This window comes from Bubalus bubalis, chromosome 19 (genome assembly GCF_019923935.1).
Source record: "Bubalus bubalis isolate 160015118507 breed Murrah chromosome 19, NDDB_SH_1, whole genome shotgun sequence".
Lineage (NCBI taxonomy): Eukaryota > Metazoa > Chordata > Mammalia > Artiodactyla > Bovidae > Bubalus > Bubalus bubalis.
Window position 1 is genome coordinate 18,218,852 of NC_059175.1, and position 25,687 is coordinate 18,244,538.

Genomic DNA, 25,687 nt, shown 5'->3' on the forward strand with positions numbered 1-25,687 from the left:
TCCCCCTCCCAACAGTCTTCTCTCAGTCCCTCTTTTCTTAGTAAATAGCAGCTCTTTCCTTCCAGCTACAAACACCCTGGAGTCAACCTCGACCTCCCCCAGCCCTTCACACTGCATGTCAGCTCCTCTGGAAATCCTTTTGATATTACCTTCAGTATATATATGTATATGTATAACTATATATATATTTTTTCTGTTTTTGCCTTGTAGGATCTTAGTTCCCCAATCAGGGATTGGCCTTGGGCCCTTGGCAGTGAAAGGGTGGAGTCCTAACCACTGGACCACCAGGGAATTCCCTAGAATATATTTTAAAATTTTAATTCTCTCTAACCACTCCCAGTCAAGCCGGTCCAAGCCACCTTCCTCTCTCATCTGGATGTTGAAAGAGCCTCCTAATTACCAAATTGCCTCTACCGTTCCCAACCTGCTCCTGCCCTACTCTCAAAAGAGTTGTCTTAGTGCTCCCTCTAAAAACTTCAGTTACGTGATGTCACATATTTACTCAAAATGCTTCCCTTGACCCTTTGGCCTTATTTATTGAGGTTCAACCACTCTGGCATCCTTGCTATTCTGTGAACTTGATCATCCGATGCTCACCCCTGCCATTAGCCTCATAGTTCCACTGTTTGGAATGCTGTTACCCAGATAGACACACAACCTTGCCACTTATCTGTTTACAATTTTGGCTCAAATGCCTCCTTCAACTGAGGACTTCCCTGGCCACTTTAACATTCCAACTCCCTATCTCCAAAAGCCCTTATCTCTTTCCCTTCTTTATTTTTCTTGGCAGCACCGATCATAACATGACAGTTGTATTTCACTTGTTTATTTATCTGTGGTATGTCATCCCCAACTGGAATGATGCTAAGTGAGGGTAGATTCCACAAGAACAGAGAATTGTTGTTGTTGTTGTTATCTGTTGAATCTCCAGAGCCTGGAACTTAAAAGCACTGAATATATATGTTATATGAATGAATCCACTTGACTTTTGCCTACTTGAAATTTCATAATTATATGTAGGTATGTGGATAGTGACAAACACAAAAGCAAATATTGTTAAGCAACTGTCTCTAGTTCCCAGTAGCCATGTCTATTAAATGGCATGTTTTTATGATGAAAGCAAAGTTTATCTAAACAGAAGGAGAAATCTTTAGCTTCTCTAATACTTAATAACCTATTTTAACAAAGAATTCCAGGCTTCAGGATCACAATAATCAAGAATATCTAAATGATTAATAATATTATTTTATTTCCCTTGCCTTTAGTTTCGCTGAAGCTGGGATTCTCTTAAATTTGAGCTTTCATGTTTGTTGCTCACCCCCTCCCCAGTGGCTACCATGAGGGCTCTCAATATTTTGTATAAAACCTTTAAAATCTCCTGTTGATGCAGTAGGATTAGGTGGTGGAAGGCCACACCTGTACCTGAGTGAAACATGCTTCTTCTCCCTCCCCTTCCTCCTGGGTAGTCTGGACCTTCCGGCAGTGATTTCATGCTTAAAACTCAAGAGCAGAAACTCACAGACCCTGTTTGTGAAGTGCGGTGGCGGGGGTGGAGCGGGGGCGGGGCGGGTCAGGACTGCAGCCCCTCCTGCTCCTTTCCGGCTTCTAGAAGACAACTCAGTTTTCGTTCTTGGGTTTTTGCCTCCACAATAATTAACTTCTTAGGATTCTTATTTTACCTTCCAGATATTGATGCCAGGATTTCCAAACACGACAGCGGTTAGGAGGATCAAGATCAGACACAAAGCAAGGCAACGCCTAACATTCATCCTCACCCCACCATTCAGGCCAACCCAGGATAAGGAGAAGTCAATGTGCTGGAGTGTGCTGGCCACAGCAGCTGCGGTTACTAATTAGGACAAGAAAGTTAACTTAGATTATATACGATTTCCTCTTCATTGCTCTAATAGTCCCCTTCGCTCCCCAATATTTGCCGCAACTCTAGTTTTTAATAAGTAGGGGTGGGGTTGACCCGCACTGGGCCTCTCACGGCCGTAGGGTCTGGTCACCATTTTAGACACTGAATTAACCCTCCGAAAGAGCCTTTTCAGGAGCGAGAACTCCCTTTTTTTCCTACCACTCCGCCGCTAGCCTCATCCTCGGCCAGGTTTCCCTCATTTCAGATTTTTCTGCAACTTAATCCTGAGTCATGCTTGACAACAGTTTTCACATTATTTAAACCTTTATTATTTAAACCTCGAGATGACCTCAGGTGATGACATCTGTGCTCAGAAAGAAATGTCCAGAGGTCAGAACCGATCTTCCCGAGCAACCCTCGGTGTCCGGTCCCAGCCGCGATGCGAGCGGCGGGGCGCCGAGCCAGGAGGAGGAGGGGCGCCCGAGGCCGCGCGCACCTCCCAGCGGGTCCTTCCCAGCGGGCGGCTCCTCCCCGCGCCCCCTCGCGGGTACCTGGCGGCCGCGGAGGGCGGGCAGGGGGCGGCGCTGCGCGGTGTCACGCGGCAGGGTGGGAGAGCGGGCAGGTGACACCCCGGCCGCCTCCGCCCCTTTTCTAGCTTGGTCGGTGGCGAAGGCAGCAGGGGCCGCTGTGAGGAGCTCCGCGTTCGCGCCGCCGCCCGCCGCCGCCCTCTGCTTGCGCGCCCAGGCGCTTCGGCTCCGCTCCTCGCGGGGTGAGTGCAGGGCTCCCAGCCGGGGGGCCGGGGCCTAACTTTTCCGGGGCGCAGAGGAGGAGAGATGGGGAGGAGAGGGAGAGGACCCCAGGACCGGGGGATCGAGGGCAGCCTAGTGGAAAGAACTTGGGCGCGGCGCGCGAGGAGTGGGATCCGGGTCCGGAAGACTCAGGAGCCCGGCCAGGCCCTGCCTGGACTCTGGGGGGCGCTTCGGAAGTTGTGGCCGCGACGCCGGCGAGTGCCCAGGTTCAAAGCCCTTCCCGCCAGCGGGCGGGGCCGCGGAGCTCACCTGCGCCCTCCCTGGGAGCCCCCACCCCCACCCCCACCCCCAGCATCGCACAGGAACGGTGGTCCCCGCCGTCCCTGGGTTTTGAGCCCTCCCCTAGCTTTCCCGGGGCACTGGGCCCCGCTGTTCCAGGCGGGAGGACAAAGGTGCTTGCTGGTGGGACGGGGAGGAAGAGGGACCTCCTCGACCTTGACCGCCGAGGTCATTTTCCAAGCTCCGGGATCTGGCCTTGCTCGCCACAGCCTACCCCTACCCCGCCTGCCCGAGCCCCTGTCTTTCTGCTTCTTTCCCTTCTGGGGTGCTTTTGTGTCCTCGAGGCCAGAATTAACTAGGGGAGCTGCTCTTGCTTTTTGGCTCCCTGAACTGCATCCTGTCCCGGCAGCGGCTGCTGGCTGAGGAGAGTGATGAGTACAGAGCAGTAGAACAGGTCGTGCCGGAGATGGAAATCGGAAAGCCTGTTGTTTCATCTTCCGAGGTATCGTTGGTTAGAAAATGGGCCTTCCCCCCTAATCAACCAGCGCTGATTCAAACTTACCGGATGCCAAGGGAGCGTTCTTTAGAGCTCCCTGGGGAAGGCTGGGACAGGAAGGATCTGGTCTCTACCCCTGTCCAGCTTGGGGAAAACAAGTCTCACAACGACTGAAGAATAGTTTTGGCGACCAAGCCTTTTTCCTCTTACTGATCTATTCCCTCGAAAAGCTTTTTCACTTAACCCTATATTCTCAGGTTACTCTTTCTCGCTCTTACTGTTTCACTGCCCTGAAAGAGTCATCATACTTTTGATTGTCCCGTCTTCTTGCCCATCACTTGACTGTTAATTCCCTTACTTTGTAGTTTTTGTTTCTACTACTGGCTTGAAATTGTTCCCCTCTAGGTCACTGAGGATTAAAAAAAAAATCCCCTCCACCCCCAGTGGCAGACATGTATTGAATGCTTCTTGGCCTGGCACTGTTGTAAGAACTTGTATCAAATCTGTTAATTCTCACAGCAGCCCTATGGAGTAAATAAATGAAAACATGATCCTTTTTCAATTAAGGGAACTGAGACACAGGAACTTGCCCAAAGGCACACAAATAGCAGGAGGAGATTCCAACTGAGATGCGAACTCAGGGGCTCTGGTCCAGGGCTGAGGCTGGTAACAACCTCTGTGGGTACCCACTCACCTAGAGTTCCTTTCTTTCCTCTCTGACTTTCCTGAAGTCCTGTGCTGTTTCATGCTTCACTGACCAGGCTCTCATTCTCTGGTTCCTTTTTTCCTTCTTGTGTAACTTTGTACTCATTTAGGTTTCCTTTTCATAGAATTTTGTTACTTAGGTTATCACTGCTACTTACTTGCCTTAAATTCTGTGGTTTCCATGGATCTTATTCAGTTTGAGTGTAGCGTCTATCAGTGCATATTGTAATACAGCAAGTCCCCCTCATATGAAGAACCTTCCCGATTGTGAACTTTCAAAGGTCCAAGTGTGCATCTGGTTCCAGCAAGAAACAATCTGCGCCGTCAACGTCAGGTGTGAATGAAATAGCAGCTTGCTCTCCATTTCCTTTTGCTGATGACACTTCAGTTCTATCATCTCCCATCTCTTCTCCCTCCTCCAGTCAGTGACTCTTCTTGCCTGTTCACTTGATGCCAGCCCTTGTATGCCAGCTGTTGTACAACTGTACACATTTTCTTTGTTTTTTTTTGTGTGTGTGTGTGTGTTTGTTTTTTTATGTATTATTTGTGTGAGAAGTATTATAAACCTATTACAATATAGTACTAACTCTGTTGGACTTACAAACACACTCTTGGAATAGAACTTGGTCGTTTGTAGGGGACTTATTGTATTTCATTTGGATTTGTCTTGCTTTACGCCAAAGCATTTCTAGTTAACACCAGTTATGTTAGCTTCCCTCTCCTTTATCATAGTCACCCAGGTGCAAAACTCAGAGGTTGTGTCTCAGATCACACTTTTCCCAATCTGAAACCTCTTTTCAGCTTTTACCTTGTCTCTTCCTTCTAGCCTTCCTCATTCTCACCTCTGTTCCCCTCTTCTCTTTACTAGTCTCCCTCTTCCCCACTCCTGAACATTTGTTTATCGCTTTTATCATTTTTTTGTTGTTGGTTAGCTTCTTTCATCAATAGTCATGGTCCATAGAAAGATTGTAAACAAAGTAAGGCTAACTTTTCAAGCCTTGCAACTAGTATCAGCTTGATAAATGGTTGCAGAATATGATGCAAGATGAATTAAGGTAGCATATATTGGGTGGGTTGGATGATGATAGAAAACTTAAAAATTTTTAAGCTGGGTTTTAGAGAACGTTAGGGAGTTTGTTTCAGTAAACATAGGGGAGCTGGCAGACAATGCGAAAGAAGAGGAGTTGGCCTCTGTCAGCTACATTGCTGAAACCCGCCTATCCCGGCTAAACATTCCACTTAAAAGTGTAATGAATAAGGACCATATCAACAGAGAATCATGAATCCTAACCTTATCCTAGCAAAACAAGATATGAAACCACAGTGAGTTACATAAAAACCCCAATTTTACTGACAAATATAACACATACATAAAAATGCAGAAAACATAAATGAAGAGATTACCACAGTAGATAATTTAGAAGTAGAATAACTGTCTTATTCTGACAGTAGATATGATAGTTGGATATTCTGAAGACAGGCTAAATGGGAATCTTTTCTCAAAGCCTCTGTATAAGGTGATGTGGGCCTGGATTAATCCTGAAAGGCATTGTTGAAGAAGAACTGGCTGTGCTTGGGGAGGTCTGAGGTGAGGAGAAAAGAAAACTGGAAGTGCTGAGATTGGGGAGCCAAAAAGAGAATTTCTGCCCCCGAGCATGATTCTACCACAGCAAACATTTTGCCATTTTACCTTTGTCTCTCTCATTTTTTAAATACATGTTTTCCTCTATCATACTACTATAGAGTTTTAATATTTTATATTTTCCTTGTAATATATAGTAAGCATTTTTCTTATAATTTCTAAAACTCCTATTATTTGCATTTATCCCAATAATTATAATATGATTTCTTTAACTAATCCTCTGTTGTTGGATAGGTGTATTAGCAATAATTATAAACAACTCACATTGCAATAATGCTTACCTTTGGAGATATGTCATTGTACAAATTGGGATTTGTTTCTTTATGCTAGGCAATGGAATGTACATAAAAGAAAGCCTCTGTCTTCAGGTAATTACTATTTCAGTTGAAGAAATAAGACTTTTTCTAATTTGTTTAATTGTTTATTCTTCTTGGTGTGCTACATGTGCAAACATCAGCTTTAGAATATGGAAGAATTTTGGAGCCTTTGTATATATAGTTGGGTAAACTCTGGGAGTTGGTGATGGACAGGGAGGCCTGGCCTGCTGCAGTTCATGGAGTCGCAAAGAGTCAGACACGACTGAGCAACTTAACTGAACTGATATGTAGTAGCATGTTAAATTGAGAACTGATCTTGAATTTCAATAAAATACATTATAAAGCAGGGAAAGAAGCATCCCATAAACACAAATTGGACTCATCCAATTTGGACTACTCACATTATGAAAAGCTGAACACCCATGCACTTTATAGGATCAGTCTTTTTTAAAAATTGAGGTTTTTAATTACTCCTAATTGATTTAGATAGGAGAAGGGGACGACAGAGGATGAGATGGTTGGACGGCATCACCAACTCAACGGACATAAGTTTGAGCAAGCTCTGGGAGTTGATGATGGACAGGGAAGCCTGGTGTGCTGCAGTCTATGGGGTCACAAAGAGTCAGACACGACTGAGTGACTGAATCAAACTGATTTAGATATATCAAAAGCACATGTTATTGCCTCGACAAGTAAAATTATCCTTTTTATTGGTGATAAATATGCCCAAAGAGATAGATATTTCCATTATTCAGATGAACTAAGTTACCATATAACATATAACTTGTAAGACTGCCTTGTTAAAGACAAATCTGCATCCACTTGGAGAAGCAGCCACAGGCCTTGACCACCAGCAGCCCAGCTCCTTTATTTCCTCCAATATCAAGTATAGAGTCAAACTCAGTCAAAATTTGGGAATTGCAGAAGTTCAAATTCAGTAAACATCTGAGTGTCAGGTTTGCATCAGGCAAAGTGGTTGGCAGAATGCTGAAGCTCGTCCAGGTCTGTGTGGGTTCAAGGGAGGTAAATACAGTACAGTGTGAAAAACTGCGATTAACACAAACAGAGCATGGGGGAAGCCAAATGGGAAGGCAGGCAAAACTGCCCTCCTGAGCCGAAAGAAGGAACGCTGGAAGTAGAGAGGGGCTGAGGGCTGGAAGTCAAATTCAGGCTGTGGTGCATTCAGAGGACTGGAGACACTGGAAACATCACTGCAGAGCAGGGTGTGATAGGAGGTTGCTAAGCATGCTTGGCTTACTGAAGGCTGCATTTCACCTAGTAAAAATTTTGGATTTTATCCTACAGGCAATGGGGGGTGCTTTGGAGCCCTTTAAGAAGGGAAGGGACCTGTTCAGATTTGTATTTCAAAAGCACCCCTCTGCACTTGCAACTTCATCATTCTGGAACCTCTCCCTCTCCTGTGGAGCTTTATCTCTTTTCTCTATCTGACCCTGGAAAGGACAGCTCCCTTCACTGTTTACATGAGATATCTTGATTATGCTCAGTGTACACAATAATTTGGGAACAGAAAATGAGCTTGTGCCAACTGTTTATAGAATGCACACTCTTGCTAACGATTACGAGGGGAAAAGTTTGGGCATCTTTTAGGTATCAGTCAATAGTCGCAGTCAGGCACTTTCTGTGCATTTTTCTCATGAATTGTCTGCAGACAGCAAGGTCTGCACCAGAATCCTTATAGCACACATGGGTGCAGAAAAGTGAAGAAAAGTGCTCAGGTGAAGAAGCAGCAAGTGTGCTCAGTAAGGGCCCAGGGTTACAAGTGTGTAGCCAGGATTTAAACCCAAGTATAGTTACAACATTCAGGCTCTTCCGCCTTAGTATACTAACTTTGTGGGTTGATTATTTAGAGGGTGTCTCTTAAGACACTAGGGTTCTGATATCCAACACTAGTTTTGTGAGGTTCCAAGTAGCTAAGATGGTAAAAAAAATCTGCCTGCAATGCCGGAGACCTTAGTTCGATCCCTGGGTCGGGAAGATCCTCTGGAGAAGGGAATAGCAACCCACTCAGTATTCTTGCCTGGAGAATCCCATGAACAGAGGAGCCTGGTGGGCTACAGTCCATGGGATCATAAAGAGTCAGACAGGACTGAGCGACTAATACTTAATAATACTTAAGGACAACCATAAACATAAACCTTATTTTAGACTTTTTAGGGTCAGTGGTAGAAATATGAGAACTAGAAAAAGAGGGTTTGGCAAGTTGTCCCTCATCTAAAAACAGCCCCCCGTTCCTTTGTCTCCTTCCTTTCCATCCCAAATTGTGGGATTTTTGTCTTAATAGCACATTTATGATGTATTTGTTTGCTTATTATAGTTACATGGCATAACACGGACAGATCAGAAGGAAAGGCTGCTTGTATCTCACGGGGTCTTACCCTTAGTCTGTCCAGGGCTTCTCTGCTCAATCCTCTTCTTACCATTTCCTGCCTTCTCTAGGCAGACAGTGCTGTGCTGGATCCTACAAGCCCAAAGATGTATGTCTGAGAAGCAAACAAATGCTGACCTCACACATTAGTCCCTCTGCTTTTATCCTGCAATTCGCTGCAAGGCATATTCTTATACCTTCAGTCTTTGAAAAATTTCTTTGAAATTCTAAGAAGTGAGACTTTAACCTGAAGAAAGAAAGAAAATAGAAATCACATTCTTAGGAAACCAATGTCAAGTGACTGCTTATAGAATAACTTATTCCTGAGCAAATGTGGAATTTAAAAAGTGAAGTGTAAGAACCACAACCTCCATTGTTCAAAGGGAGGAGCAAGGGGGTAATAGATATAATATTAAACATTAAGTATAGTCAATATTTTTACAGTTAAAAAATAGAAATATATTACGTTGAACATATTCAGTTGACATTTCTCTAGGAAAAGCCATTTGGATATTGGCAGTTACATATGATTCATCCTAATATGGGGCTTCCGAGGTGAAAATAGTGGTAAAGAGCCCGCCTGCCAATGCAGGAGACATAAGAGACAGGGGTTCGATCCCTGGGTCAGGAAGGTCCCGTGAAGGAGAGCATGGCAACCCACTCCAGTATTCCTGCCTGGAGAATCCCATGGACGGAGGAGCCTGGAGAGCTACAGTCCATAGCGTCACGGAGTCGGACACGACTGAAGTGACTTAGCATGCACACATCCTAATATAAAGATAATCCTCTTGACATCTAACTGGTTGACCCTATGAGCCCTTGTTCATTTCTCCGTAAAATATACCAAATGCTGCCCAGATATGATGAATATGGGCTTCGAGTAGCCTGTTCCCTGCTCCTATGACTGGGTCAGTGACTATCTTTATTGCAAGCCTATTGATGTCAGTTACGTTTGTTATTGTGATTAGGTAATTTAAATGTGTGTAAATCTATAAAAGTACAAAAGGAAAGAGTTTTATTCCTGTGAAGAGAATGTTGTATTCTTTGGAAAGTTTCCTTTAAAGCGAGTGACTTAAAAAGTAGGCAGGAGAACTGTAAAGAATTGGAGAGATTTTGAAAGCTTGAAAGATAATATCCTAAGCTTGCTTTGCAATTTTTTTCTGTTTGTTTTCTTTTTGTTTTTTAGTTTTCAGTCCACATAGAACACTAAAAGTGAGAATTGTAGAAAATAAATTCTGACTATGGTTTATGTGAGAAAAATATTGGGCAGGAATTCTTCCTCAAGGGAAATCTTGAAACTACTTTGGAAAACTGGGAAATTAGTGCTTATTAATATGTCTTAAGGTAAAGTACATATTTATGGTATATATATAATTTTTTGATTCTTCAAACAGTTTTTTTTTGATTAATCAACCAGAACCAGTCAAAATTGCAGCGGTATTTTTATTTTAATTACAGCTGTTAGACTATAATCATTTATGTTGTTTCATAGTAGATTGTCAGAACCTTTGCCTCTGTAGGTATTTTATGCACCTCATTAATAAAAACAAGTGAAACTTTGCCATTTAGATTGTAAAAAGCAGAGTACATGTAGATTTTTTTTTTCCTTTGCTTAGCATACCATACTAATGGTACATAGTCAACTCTACTTATTTTAAATTAGGCTTTTAGTATCCATATAATATTTAAGCTTATTTTAATAATGTGAACCCATACATAGAACCTAGAGCTGGTTCCTATCTCCCTTAAATGACTTCCATAAAGATTGAAAGCAAAGATACAAAGGCTAGCGTTAGCTAGAATCAGTTAAACTGGATCAATTTCTTAGTGTTATTAAGTTGGTAAGTTGAATTAGGCAAGGTATAATTTATTCTAGATTCAAATGTTTGTTATAGTGGTATGATAATTATTTTCTGAAACATTAGAACAGGTTAGTGAAAAAAGACCAAACATAAAATGTGAAAAATAAAAATACATTTTCTAATAATAGTATTTATTGAACACTTGCTGTATGCCAGGCACTTTGCTAAATTCTAATGTGCCTTATTTAATCTTCATAGAAGCCCTACTAGGAGGATGGTAGTGTTTCTAGTGTATAGACAAGAAAACTGATGCATATAGAAGTTGAGTGACTTGTCCAAGATCATGTGGTTAGACACAGCATTGGAAATCAGACCCAGTTCAGTCTGAGCTCCAATGCCCACCTGCCCATGCTCTTACCACTTTATAATGTAAGTACTCTTAATCGGAATTTGTAGTATTGATTTTTTTTCTTTTTGTAAGCAGTTTATTTGAGAGGTGGTCCTAGGCAGTAATAGCAGGACAGGGGAAGGGAGGCAGCCAGTACAAAGAGTGTCAATGAAGATGGTACTACCACTACTGCGGGTGCCTAGGCCTCCTTCCCACTGGGACACTGCTCAGACTCATCCATCCAAGCGGCAAAGAAGTGCAAACTTTGTTGGGACATGTACATGTCTTTTAAAAGACACGTTAAAGTGTTTTGCACTTGGAAAGGACCTTAGAGATCCTTTAGATCAACTTCTTTTACAGATGAGGAAACCGAGGCCCAGCAAGTACAGGTCATTTGGCCAAGGCTGTGTGTGTGTTAGTCAGTCATCTCCAACTCTTTGTGACCCCATGGACTGTAGCCCGCCAGGCTCCTCTGTCCATGGAAGTCTCCAGGCAAGAATACTGGGACGGTTGTCATTTCTTCCTCCAAGGGATCTTTCCGACCCAGGGATCAAACCTGGGTCTCCTGCACTTCAGGCAGATTCTTTACCATCAGAGCCACCAGGGAAGTCCAGTCGAGGCCATAAGCCTGTTTAAAATGTGGGACCAGAGTCACATATGTAAAAAACAACTTATGGTTACCAGGGGGAAGAGTGGGAAGGTATAAACTGGGAGATTGGGATTGACGTATACACATTACTATATATAAAATAGATAACTAATAAGGACCTTACTGTATAGCACAGGGAACTCTGCTCAATAGTATGTAATGACCTATGTGGGAAAAGAACCTTAAAATGAGTAGATACATGTATATGTATGACTAATTCGCTTTGCTGTATACCTGTAACTAATGCAACATTGTAAATCAACTACAATTTAAAAAAAATTGTTTTTAATTAGGAAATAAAACAAAAATGGGGGACTAAAAATGAGTTCTCCTGATTAGAGTCTAAATGGTTTTCTGATTTGCTAATTATTTTGTCTTCATTAATCTTAACTCTGAATATGACTTCACTACTGAATCTGGTTTTTTAAGATTTTTTTGATGTGGACCATCTTATAATTCTTTATTGAACTTGTTATTATATTGCTTCTGTTTTATGTTTTGTTTTTTTTGGCCCAAAGGCGTGTGGGATCTTAGCTCCCAACCAGGGATTGTACCCACATCCCCTGCATTGGGAGGCAAAGTCATAATCACCACCAGGGAAGTCCCACTACCGAATGCTTAAAGCCCCTAAATTGCCCCATCCATCCTTGTCTGTAAGTAACAGCATTAATTAGTCCTGTAGATTTTACTGTACATCATGACCAGGACAAGGATTGCGTTTCCCCTGTGTGATGAGTGGGACATGCAAAGCAATGTGATGTTTCTCGTTCTAAGGCCCATGAATTATAGAACCTAACCCTGAACCATGACTGAAAGTGTAAAAGAAGAAAAATGCATTATCTTAGCCAACACAGCTAAACCATCTGGCCCAGCCCATGCTAGCTCATCTAACAGCCCCCTAACACTCATTCTCTGTCCTGAGCATAGTTCATCACCTGTAGGTGACTGCCTGAGAATCTCATGGAAGTAGCATCTGTGGGACTGGATGGGGTGAGGTCGGAGGAGAGTTGCTGCCCACTGCTTTTCTGGGCACCCCCTAAAAAATCCGTCAACCTGCAGTCTTTCACTATTTCATCAGTAGACAGAGCAAGGTGGGCTGTTAACCATTTCCTTACTACCAAACAAGTAGGTGCTGCTGTTTTCCTCCTTGTCCTTCTTTGCTTGTGCATGCCATGAAAGAAGTTCTTTGCATGCATAATCTCAGTTCTTAGTGTAACCCTGAGTGATGTGTATCTCAACTCAATTTTAGAGATGAAAATTTGAGACTCCAAGAAATTTAGGTGATTTCTGCTAAGGTCACTGCAGGGTGAGTGGCAGACCTGCGTCTGTGCTTAGTCACCCAGTCATGTCCGACTCTTTGATCCCATGGACTGTAGCCCACCAGGCTCCTCTGTCCATGGGGATTTTCCAGGCAAGAATACTGCAGTGGGTTGCCATGCCCTCCTCCAGGGGATCTTTCCAACCCAGGGATCAAACCCAGGTCTCTCGCATTGCAGGCGGATTCTTTACCATCTGAGCCACCAGGGAAGCCCGGACCTGGGTCTAGAATGCAGATATTCTGATTACATAGCCTGCCATTTATTCTGTGTGACCTTAGAATCTATTTCTTCCTCTTTAGTAAAGAATCATGGAGGATGGCAGATAATGTGCTTATGAAATAGGACAAAGTTTGTATGTGATAATATATAATTTACATTCCACATTAAAAAGAATATTTGAAATGCTCACAATACATATATTATGATTCAAGCACAGAAGGGGGAAATCTAGGTGATAGAATTATGATAATGGAACACTAAATTTTAACTACTAGCTGGGAGTAGATGAAAGAGTAAGATGGTATTACCACAACTCTACTGGTTTGGTTTTTTAAAATGAAAGATCAGTTTTTAAGGTAATTTTTTCCTCCTAGAAATGAATTATAGGAGGAATTTATTTATCAAGTAGGTTCTTATAAAAAGGATCTTGAATCACTTCATGTAAATATAATGCTTTCAATAATAGTTTTGGTAAAGATGGGAAAATATTCTTTAATTAATATTGGTTCTTTATTTAAAGTTTATTTCCTTTTGGCCCAGCCATGTGGCGTGTGGCGTCTTAGTTCCCGATCAGGGATCAAACCTGTGCCCCCAGCAGTGGAAGCATAGACTCTTAACCACTAGACCACTAGGAAAGTCCCATATATTAATATTGGCTCTTGATAACTAATTTATTGTGGACAATAATGAAGGTAAACTCTGAAGCATCTCTTCAGGTAAACTTGGAAGCATCTCTTCAAAGGCATCAGGGTTAGGCTAATAAAATTTTATTGTTCAGTTGCTAAGTCATGTCCAACTCTCTGCAGCCCCATGGACTGCACCACACAGCATTTCCCTGTCCTTCACAATCTCCCTGAGTTTGTTCAAACTCATGTCCATTGAGTTGCATGATGCCATCCAACCATCTCATCCTCTGTTGTCCTCTTCTCCTCCCGTCTTCAGTTTTCCCCAACATCAGGGTCTTTTCCAGTGAGTCAGTTCTTCCCATCAGATGGCCAAAGTATTGGAGCTTCAGCATCAGTCCTTCCAATGAATATTCAGGATTGATTTCCTTTACAGTGACTGGTTTGATCTCTCTGCAGTCCAAGGGACTTTGAAGAATATTCTCCAGGACCACAGTTTGAAAGCATCAGTTCTTTGACGCTCAGCCTTCTTTATGGTCCAACTCTCACATCTGTACATGGCTACTGGAAAAACCGTAGCTTTGACTATACGGACCTTTGTCAGCAAAGTGATGTCTTGACTTTTTAATACTTTGTCTAGGTTCGCCATAGCTTTCCTTCCAAGGAGCAATCATCTTTTAATTTCATGGCTGCAGCCACCATCTGCAGTGATTTTGGAGCTCAAGAAAATAAAATCTGTCACTGTTTCCATTGTTTCCCCATTTATATGCCATGAAGTGGTGGGACTGGATGCCATGATCTTAGTTTTTTGACTGTTAAGTTTTAAGCCAGCTTTTTCACTCTTCTCTTTCACCTTCATCAAAAGACTCTTTAGTTTCTCTTTGCTTTCTGCCATTAGGGTGGTATCATCTGCATATCTAAGGTTTTCTCTTGGCAATCTTAGTTGTGATCCACACAGTCAAAGGCTTTCACAAAGTCAATGAAACAGAAGTAGATGTTTTTTTGGAATTCTCTTGCTTTCTATCATCCAGTGGATGTTTGCAATTTGACCTCTGGTTCCTCTACCCTTTCTAAATCCAGCTTGTACATGTGAAATTTCTCAGTTCATGTACTGCTGAAGCCTAGCTGGAAGGATTTTGAGCTTTACCTTGCTAGCATGTGAAATGAATGCGGTTGTACAGTAGTTTGAACATTCTTGTAGACTTCCCTGGTGACTCAGATGGTAAAGAATCTGCCTGCAGTGCAGGAGACCCAGGTTCAATCCTTGGGTCGGGAAGATCCCCTGGAGAAAGGAATGGCTACCCACTCCAGTGTTCTTGCCTGGGAAATCCCATGGACAGAGGAGACTGGTGGGCTGCAGTCCTTGTGTTGCAGGCTATAGTCCATGTGTCAGACACAACTGAGTGACTAACACTTTCACATCTGAACATTCTTTGGTATTGCCCTTCTCTGGGATTGGGATGAAAACTGACCTTTTCCAGTCCTTTGGCCACTGCTGAGTTTTCCAATTTGCTAGCATATTGAGTGCAGCACTTTAACAGTATCATCTTTTAGGATTTTCAATAGCTCAGCTGAAATTCCATTACCTCTACTAGCTTTGTTCGGAGCAATGCTTCTTAAGACCCACTTGACTTCCCACTCTAGTATGTCTGGCTCTAGGTGAGTGACCATACCATTGTGGTTATCCCAGTTATTAAGACCGTTTTTGTGCAGTTCTTCTGGGTATTCTTGCCTCTTCTTCTTAATATCTTTTGCTTCTGTTAGATCCTTACAGTTTCTGTCCTTTTAACCATTCAGCATCACAATAATCCAAGTCTATGCCCCAACCACAAATACTGAAGAAGCTGAAGTTGAATGGTTCTATAAAGACCTACAAGACCTTCTAGAACTAACACCAAAAAAGGTGTCCTTTTCATCATAGAGAATTGGAATGCAAAAGTAGGAAGTCAAGAGATACCTGGAGTACTAGGCACATTTGACCTTGGAGGACAAAATGAAGCAGGGCAAAGGCTAACAGAGCTTTGCCAAGAGAATGCACTGGTCATAGCAAATACTCTCTTCCAACAACACAGGAGTTGACTTTACACACGGACATCACCAGATGGTCAATACTGAAATCAGATTGGTTATATTCTTTGCAGCAGACAAGGGAGAAGGTCTGTACAGTCAGCAAAAACAAGACCTGGAGCTGACAGTGGCTCAGATCATGAGCTCCTTATTGCAAGATTCAAACTTAAATGAATAAAGTTTAGGTTCTTATAATGATTACAGTAACAACTCATGCTAAGTAAAGCAGGTTTTTTAGACCTAAGATTAGTCTAAGGATGGGCATTAGAGGGTTCATACCATCTCAAAAACATCAAATCTATGTATCCATTGTTGTTTCTGGAGTATAGCCCACAGCACCATAGTCTCAAAGCCTATTGATTTAGGAGAGACATGAAATAAAATATATAAAATGCTTAATAAAGTTTCACTTATAAACATCTACAAGGATTAGCTTTTAATGTTAATGTTAGAATTAGGCATATAATGTTTTCACAAACTGTGTAGAATTTATCCACGTTGCAAGGACACAGCACTAATAGCGAGGCCTCTCAACAGAGATGACCTTCTTCCATGATACTTTTCATTTCAGTTTTCCTGGTTCTCTAGGAAAAACGACTTCTGCTTTAAGTGTTAAATCAATATTCACTAGTTTATGAGATAAACCTTGACTATTTTCTGTGTGTTAGACACTGGAGATGTAGAAATCTGGAAGTCAACTCCCCTCCTCATTTCTTTCTATATCTCGTGCTCACATCCGATTTAGCAGCCATCATGTCAGGTATGTCCCCAAAGTGTATCCTGAATCCATCTGCTTCAATAAACTCCTAATCCTGCTGCCTCCCTGCCATCAATTCTCTACCAAGCAAGCAAGTTAATTTTTAAACACATAAATCAGATCATGTCACTGCTTTGCTTAAAAGCCTCTGATGAGAGTTTCAGTTTTATAAGATGCAAAGAGTTCCAAAGATGGATGGAGGTAATGGTTGCCCAACAATATGAATGTACTTAATACCACTAAACAATGCACTTAAAAATGGTCAGTTGGTAAATTTTATGTGTATTTTATCATTTATAATAAAATATAATCATACAACAACAACAAAAAGTCTTTGATGGTTTCCCATTGTACCTAGAATAAAAACTCTCACTCTTTCACTGAGGCCTCGAGACCCTGTGTACCCATTTCTCCAAGTCATCCAGCATCAGTCTCTTCCTTGACTCTGCTTGCTATTACTCCAACATACTGCTTGTCCCTGCCTCTGGCCTTTGCCCTTGCCTTTGTCTCCTCCAGGACTCTTTGCCCCTCATATCCTTTCAAATGTTCTAGAACTTTCTGACTCCCCTCCTAGTGTTGCTGTCTTCTGTCTCTGTTGACCCAATCATATCAGTCTGTCATGTTTCATTTCTTCATAACTTTTTTTGTTTAAGTTTGGATAATCTTTGTTTTGAGCTTCCCCAATGGCTCAGCAAGTAAAGAATCCACCTTCAATGCAGGAGACACAGGAGACGCGGGTTCAATTCCTGGGTTGGGAAGATTCCCTGGAGAAGGAAATGGCAATCCACTCCAGTATTCTTGCCTAAAAAATCCCATCGACAGAGGAGTCTGGTGGGCTACACTCCAAACGGTCATAAACAGTTCAGTTCAGTCACTCAGTCCTGTCTGACTCTTTGTGACCCCATGGACCACAGCACGCCAGGCTTCCCTCTCCATCACTGACTCCTGGAGTTTACTCAAACTCATGTCCATTGAGTCAGTGATACCATCCAACCATCTCATCCTCTGTTGAACCCTTCTTCTCCCGCCTTCAATCTTTCCCAGCATCAGGGTCTTTTCAAATGAGTCAGTTCTTCACATCAGGTGGCCAAAATATTGGAGTTTCAGCTTTAGCATTAGTCCTTCCAATGAATATTCAGGACTGATTTCCTTTAGGATAGACCGATTGGATCTCCTTGCAGTGGAAGGGACTCTCAAGAGTCTTCTTCAACACCACAGTTCAAAAGCATCAATTCTTTGGTGCTCAGCTTTCTTTATAGTCTTCACATCCATACATGACTACTGGAAAAACCATCACTTTGACTAGACGGACCTTTGTTGGCAAAGTAATGTCTCTGCTTTTTAAGATGCTATCTAGGTTGGTCATAACTTTTCTTCCAAGGAGCAAGCGTCTTTTAATTTCATTGCTGCAGTCACTATCTGCAGTGATTTTGGGGCCCCCCAAAAATAAAGTCAGCCACTGTTTCCATTGTTTCCCCATCTATTTGGCATGAAGTGATGGGACCAGGTTCCATGATCTTAATTTTCTGAATGTTGAGCTTTAAGCCAACTTTTTCACTCTCCTCTTTCATCAAGAGGCTTTTCAGTTCTTTTGCTTTCTGCCATAAGGGTGGTGTCATCTGCATATCTGAGGTTATTAATATTCATTTCTGTGGAACACTGCAATCCTGGATTAGGCTGGATAAATTAATTGTAGGGGGATGACAGAGAATGAGATGGTTGGATGGTATTGCTCAAACATGAGTTTGAGCAATTCTGGGAGATGGTGAAGGACAGCAAAGCTTGGCATGCTGTAGTCCTTGGGGTTGCAAAGAATTGGAGATGACTTAGTGACTGAACAACAACAAAATCCAGAAATAGAAAGCACAAAGATTTAATTTAATCTTACTGTTGGTTACTTTCCTTATACACACTTCTTTTTGAGGACCATTTGTTTTTCTTCCTTTTATGGACTTATCTGTATATGTTGTGGGTGTGTGCTCTTATGTACATGTATGTTATAATACTTTTCCTATGTTCTGATTTGTAATGGGAAAGACCAGTACGGTTTTTGTTCTCTCCAGGAGTTGTTAATCCACATGACCTACCCACCTACTCTGGGTACCATCTCCCTTCCCTGATAAGACACCATACTCTATTCCCATCCCCAACCACACTGAACCTGTTACTGCTAATTCTGGCTTGTCTCAAAGATTTGAGGTCAGTTTATTTCCCACCCTTGCTCTCATGATTCTTGGTTACTGCCTATAAGAGAAATGCCTTACTAGGCATCACAGCCTTTCTGTTGTCTCCTCCTGCTGTTAACCACACTTCCACTGTCTTTTCTTCATTGAAGCCCTCTTCCACTGTGTTCAAACTCTGTCATATCCTCATTGCCATCACCTGCCAAAAATAACTGAGTCATGGCTCTTCCCCATCCCATGCCTATATATCCCTTATAAGAAAGTCCATCCACAGAGCCATTCAACAAATACTTTCCTGTCTGACATACTCCAGGTATCATCTCAGGTGCTGGAGAGGCAGCAACGCACAAAACAGAGAAAGATCCTGTTTACCCCGAGGAGCTTATATTCCAGAGTGTTATTAGGGAGTGAGGGGGAATCAGATAATAAACAAATAAATATAGAACATTGGTGAAATATATAAAAATCATGAAAACAACTGCTACAGGGAAAAATCAAGCAACAAAGACAGGGTAGTCCATGGTGGTGGGGTGATGAATGTGACATTTTAGCAGAGATCCAAAGAAGTGAAGGAGTGGCCCTGGCAAGTATCTGCAAGAGACTTCCACACTGTTGGGATGGTGGTTTCAGATGTTCTTGGAGTGTTCAAAAAAGGACCAGGAGCCCGGGGTGGCTGATGCCCTCTGTGTCAGAGGATAGGTGAGAAAAGGAGAGGTTGGAAAGGTAGTCAAGGCCACTTAGGACCTTGGAGGCCATTATAGGAACTTTGACTCAGTGTGAGTGAGGTGGGAAGACATTGGGGCATTTTAAGCAGAGAAGTGACGTGAGGGTTTTCATTTTATTTTGTTTTTTTTCTTTGGTGTGTTAAGTATGTTGAAGAGGAACAAAGGTGAAATAAGGGAGACCAGTTGAGAAGCTATTGCAGTCATTCGGATAAGGGAGGACCACTGTTAAGTGAAGATCAAATTGCCAACATCCTCTGGATCATGGAAAAAGCAAGAGAGTTCCAGAAAAACATCTATTTCTGCTTTATTGACTATGCCAAAGCCTTTGACTGTGTGGATCACAATAAACTGGAAAATTCTGAAAGAGATGGGAATACCAGACCACCTGACCTGCCTCTTGAGAAATCTGTATGCAGGTCAGGAAGCAACAGTTAGAACTGGACATGGAACAACAGACTGGTTCCAAATAGGAAAAGGAGTACATCAAGGCTGTATATTGTCACCCTGCTTATTTAACTTCTATGCAGAGTACATCATGAGAAACGCTGGGCTGGAAGAAACACAAGCTGGAATCAAGATTGCCGGGAGAAATATCAATAACCTCAGATATGCAGATGACACCACCCTTATGGCAGAAAGTGAAGAGGAACTAAAAAGCCTCTTGATGAAAGTGAAAGTGGAGAGTGAAAAAGTTGGCTTAAAGCTCAACATTCAGAACACTAAGATCATGGCATCTGGTCCCATTACTTCATGGGAAATAGAAGGGGAAACAGTGGAAACAGTGTCAGACTTTATTTTTCTGGGCTCCAAAATCACTGCAAATGGTGATTGCAGCCATGAAATTAAAAGACTCTTACTCCTTGGAAGGAAAGTTATGACCAACCTAGATAGCATATTGAAAAGCAGAGACATTACTTTGCCAACAAAGGTCTGTCTAGTCAAGGCTATGGTTTTTCCAGTGGTCATGTATGGATGTAAGAGTTGGACTGTGAAGAAAGCTGAGCACCGAAGAATTGATGCTTTCGAACTGTGGTGTTGGAGAAGACTCTTGAGAGTCCCTTGGACTGCAAGGAGATCAAACCAGTCCATTCTAAAGATCAGTCCTGGGTGTTCTTTGGAAGGAATGCTTCTAAAGCTGAAACTCCAGTACTTTGGCCACCTCATGCGAAGAGTTGACTCATTGGAAAAGACTCTGATGCTGGGAGGGATTGGGGGCAGGAGGAGAAGGGGACAACAGAGGATGAGATGGCTGGATGGCATCACTGACTCAATGGACGTGAGTCTGAGTGAACTCCGGGAGTTGGTGATGGACAGGGAGGCCTGGCGTGGTACGATTCATGGGGTTGCAAGGAGTCAGACACGACTGAGAGACTGAACTGAACTGAACTAAACTGTTAAGTGAAAAGCGACTTGGATTCCAGAATTTATTTAGAAGGGTGTTGTCAGGATTTGCTAGTGGATTTGATGTAGGGGTAAGAGGAATGGAGGATTTTTTTTGTACTCTAAATTACTACGTGTTTGGATGGACTGGCCAGAATCCCACTATCTTGCCATCGCCACATCTGAAGCAGACTACCTTTTTCATTTTCATATGCGAATAGAACACAGTGCTCCTTTTTTGATGCTTCCCTCTCCAGCTTTACTCTCTCTGCTGTTCTTAACCCACTTTGTTCATCACTTCCGCTCCTGAGTCTCACATGCTTTGGACTTGGACATCTGACTTGATTTGGCATCTCCCCACCAGCTATTGCTCTGGGAAACTTCAAAACCCTTTCAGAAGCCAACTTAGGAGTAGCCTTCTCAGAAAAGTTCATTGTCTGACCCAACTGTGATAAGTTCTACCACACTGAAACTGCCTGCTTTCATAGCCTATCTCTGGGACTTTTAACCTGGATATGTGCCAAGAAAAACATCATCAGTTCTAAAAGCCCTTCTTCAAACCGTAGTCTCTGGTTTATCGGTTCTCTTACACCTCCCCTTCTTTATTTTTCCCTTCCAGTTTTATTGAGATACAATTGACGTACATAAACTCTGTATAAGTTTACAGTATAATTATTTGACTTTTACATCCTGAAATGATGACCTCAGTAAGTTTAGGGAGCTTTTCAGTGAACTTTAGTGAACTTTGCAGAACAAATCTGAAAATTGGGGGTGGGACTCCAGCATCAGTAGTTCTTAATGTTCTCCATCATCTCATAGTTACAAACTTAAAAAAATAAATTATTCTACCTTGTGATGAGAACTCTTAGGGTTTACTCTTGTGACAACTTTCCTATATATAAAACATACAGCAGTGTTAACTATGTTTATCATGTTGTTACATCCCTAGTTCTTATCTATCTTATAACCAGATGTTTGTACCTTTGCTGCCTTTATCCAATACCCTCTCCTTACATCCCTTGCCGCTCGATCCACAAATCTGATCTCTTTTTCTATGACTTTGTTTGTTTTTGAAATACAATTGACCTACAACACTCTATTAGTTCCTGGTACAGCATAGTGATTTGGTATTTCCATACATTTCGAAATGATCACTGTGGTAAGTCTAGTTACCATCTATTATCATGTACAGATATTACATAATTACTGACGATTTTCCCCACACAGTACCTATCATACCCATGACTCATTTATTTTGTAACTGCGAGTCAATCTCTTAACCTCCTTTACCTATTTCTCTCCACCGCTCACCCGTCCTCCTGTACTCATAGTATGCGTGCTAAGTCGCTTCAGTCATGTTAGACTTTTTGGAACCCTATGGACTGTAACCCACCAGGCTCCTCTGTCCCTGTGATTCTCCAGGCAAGAATACTGGAGTGGGTTGCCACGCCTTCCTCCAGGGGATCTTCCTGGCTCAGGGATCGAACCTGCATCTCTTATGTCTCCTGAATTGGCAGGTGGGTTCTTTACCACTAGCACCACCTGAGAAGCCCTTTTACTCTCAGAAAGACCTTCATTTTCCCTTAGTCTCTCAGCTCTCTACTTCTGTGTTTGTCTGGCAAATCCCTAACTCCAAATTAACCCCATAGTCTTCTTCTGAACATATACCTAGACAGCTGAACAGAATTGCAGAAAGCTGGGTAAAAAGGTAAATTGATACTCTATTAATGTATAGTTTCCAGACTCAGGTATACTCTGACCAACATTACTTAATCCTTTCACTCCGTGACTCTCAACCTTGGCTGCAAAACAGAATCTTCTTGGAACTTTTAAAAAATCTCAATACCTGGGCTGTCTAGGCCAATTCAATCTGAAATTTCAGGGTGGGTCTCCAGCACCAGGAGTTCTTAATGTCCTCTGGGTGATTCCAGTATGCAACTGAGATTGAGAAACACTGCTTTCAACTTGTCCTTGAAAGATTTTCATTTTCTACGCCACACAAAACCTCTTTCTTTCACTACCCTCCAAAACCTTCCTCCCTAACCCTATTTTATCTTACTAATCAACCTCACCTCCTACCTTGCTAGAAAACTTGAAGGTTTTGTTGGTGAATCTTTCAATTTCTTGTCCCCATTTAGTCAACTGAACTTTTTAAGCAGTTTATTTATTTTTGGCTGTGTTGGGTCTTTGTTGCTGCATGTGGACTTTCTCTAGCTGTGGTAAGTGGGAGGCTACTCTTCCTTGAGGTGCTCAGGCTTCTCATTGCTGTGGCTTCCCTTGTTGCAGAGCACAGGCTCTAGGCATGCGGCCTTTAATAATGGTGGTGTACAGGCTTCGTTGTCCCGCAGCACATGGAATCTTCCCAGACCAGGAATCAAACCCATGTCCCCTGCATTGGCAAGTAGATTCTTAACCACTGGACCACCAGTGGTTAAGGACCACTAGGACCACTAGGAAGTCCTAGTCAGCTAAACTTTGAACTGGGGCATGGTTAGTGCCAGGCATTGTGCTGGGCATTGGGCATAGAGTGGTGGGCAGGATCAGAACAGTCCAGGCCATCCTGGAGCTTTCAGTACAGTGCCACAGGCAGGTGGGTAAATTATGGCACATGGTGAGGCAATCAGGTGTCACTGGAGCACACAGGAAAGGCCCTAATTTAGACTTGTGCCAGGAAGGCTTCTTTTCTGCATCAACTCATCTATGACTTGTCCTCCTTTCTCTTGCCCTTCATGGAGGATGACCTGCCAGACTCACCATCATGCTGGCCTGTGTCTCCATCCCTTCTATTTCTCCTCCACACATTCCTTGGTTGTCCCTCCCTGTTTCTGTCTATTGTTTCTTCCTCTCACTGTAAAAATTCTTAAGGTTTTACCAGAATGATAAAGCTTGATCGTGCATCTCTTTCCTCTTCTCTAGCCTTCACAAGCTGTTCTTTTGGACTCTTCCTTTTTCATCTTCTTTGTGAGATTTCTTCCCTCAGCCTACCTGTTAAATGATGGTATTCTCCACAATTTTTCTCATTCACCCATAACTGATTTTAATCGCCATCTAGACATGTGCTGTGTGCTAAATCACTTCAGTCGTGTCCAGCTCTTTGCGACCCCATGGACTGTAGCCTGCCGGGATCCTCTGTCCATGGGGATTCTCCAGGCAAGAATACTGGAGTGGATTGCTGTGCCCTTCTCCAGGGGATCTTCCCAACCCAGGGATTGAACCCATGTTTCTTACGTTGCCTGCATTGGTTGGTGGGTTCTTTACCCCTAGCACCACCTGGGAAGGAAAGCTTCCCAAATCTGTATCTATCTTCAGCCTTGACCTCCCTCCGAGTGCCTGCAGCCATCTCGACCTGAATGTCCCACAGGCTTATCACATTGGAATTTATTAATTCCCTATTCCCTATTAATTCCCTATTCCCTATTATTAAACCTATTCCTCTTTCTGTGTTCCTTATCTCCTCTGGTGACACTGTCATGCACATAGTCACCCCAACCAAACCAGTAACTTCTGTCACACTACCCTATGTCTTTATTCTGTCTGGCGAATCACCAAGCCCTTCCTGCATTGCCTCATACATTTTCCATGGCTTTGTTTCTACCACCGTGGCATGTCAGCAGATCATCTCTGTCTTTGTTTAGGCCTTTTGGCATTTCTCACTGGGATGATTGCAATTAAATCTTAACTGGTTTCCCTGCCTTTAAGGCTCACACCCTGACATTCATCCTTCATCAGGTAGGTCACAACACTTGTTTGAGAGACATCCTTCAGAGGCTCCCCCTGCCTTTGCTAAGGCTGCACACTGTACTGAGAGGGTGCTTCTGGGGTGAGGGCGCGTCTTGAGGGTGGGGGTCTAGAGGATGGGGCTCCAGCAGAACTGTGTGGTTAAGTTCTTTTATGTCATTGTGCTTCAGCATAATATTTTGCCTTTTGAAAGCTTTCCACTGCCTGTGCACCACCTTTTCTTGCTCTTTCTCATTCGTACTTCTTCCTCAATGCATTCGTTGCCCCAAAGTGCTCCGTCCCTGCCAATCATTAAGAAGTAGCTCAGGTCTCATGTCTTTTAGGAGGTCTTCTTATCATTCACATCCTTATTAATTTATTCACTGAGATTCATGGGACATCTGCGTTATCTCAGGCAGCCAACAACATCAAAAAAGGTGTAGAAGATGGGAGTGTACCTGGGTGCATTCGAGCAGTGCTCCTTAGATTATCTGTGGTGATAGACCAGTTGAGTTGTTCTTTGTTTTGGCTCTATCATGGAATAATAAGTGGTCCTGTTGCACATGATTAAAATGCAGTTTGCATCACATGTGACTCACCAGATTAATTCAACAACACCCAAACTGGTCTATACCTTGTTAAGCAAGTATCACATACTTAAATGTCATTGAATTGTCAAGCTGCCATAAACATTTCCAAATACTTGATTTCTGGACTAACCTTGGACCAGAATGGTAATAAACCATTTGGACATCAGCACCAGTCCACTGGCCAGCTTTGAGTAGCAAGGTACTAGAGGATTGGCTGTAGATGCTAAGGTAGGAGAGAAGACAGTTACACCAGGGACTCAAAAGACTAGACAGAGTAGAGCTGCAAGGCGGGCAGAACCCTGTTCAGTTCAGTTCAGTTCAGTTGCTCAGTCGTGTCTGACTAATTGCAGCACGCCAGGCCTCCCTGTCCATCACCAACTTCCGGAGTTCACTCAGACTCACATCCATCGAGTCGGTGATGCCATCCAGAGAAGGGCAAAAAAATTTTTTTTTAAGATATGCTCACCAGCTAGGTGAACAAGTCATTTTAGCCACAAGGAGAAATTGGAGCATAGAGAAAGGGAAGGTGGAGTAGGCTGGGACCACAAAGACTAGGATTGTTGTTTTTGTTCAGTCGCTAAGTCCTATCTGACTCTTTGCAATACCATGGACTGCAGCACAACAGCCTCCCCTATCCAGTGATGCTGATAAAGTGCTGCACTCAACATATCAGCACATTTGGAAAACTCAGCAGTGGCCATAGGACTGGAAAAGGTCAGTTTTCATTCCAATTCCAAAGAAGGGCAATGCCAAAGAATGTTCAAACCACCGTATATTTGTACTCATTTCACAAGCTGGTAAGTTTATGCTGAAAATCCATCAAGCTAGCATTCAGC

At 42.7% G+C, this 25,687-nt stretch overlaps 1 protein-coding gene across 4 annotated transcripts in view; it reads left to right on the forward strand.

Annotated features, from left to right (window-relative positions):
- The first annotated feature begins 2,386 nt into the window (after positions 1–2,386).
- The window catches only part of ELOVL7 (ELOVL fatty acid elongase 7), a 79,180-nt gene continuing 55,879 nt past the window's right edge, over positions 2,387–25,687 (forward strand). For 2 of the 4 annotated variants that reach the window (XM_025270503.3, XM_006046963.4), the window contains exon 1: positions 2,389–2,627. The gene's annotated coding sequence lies outside the window, so the exon portion shown is untranslated. Of the gene's footprint in view, positions 2,628–25,687 lie in introns of all 4 variants that reach the window. The other 2 variants (XM_025270502.3, XM_006046961.4) reach the window with 2 other exon arrangements.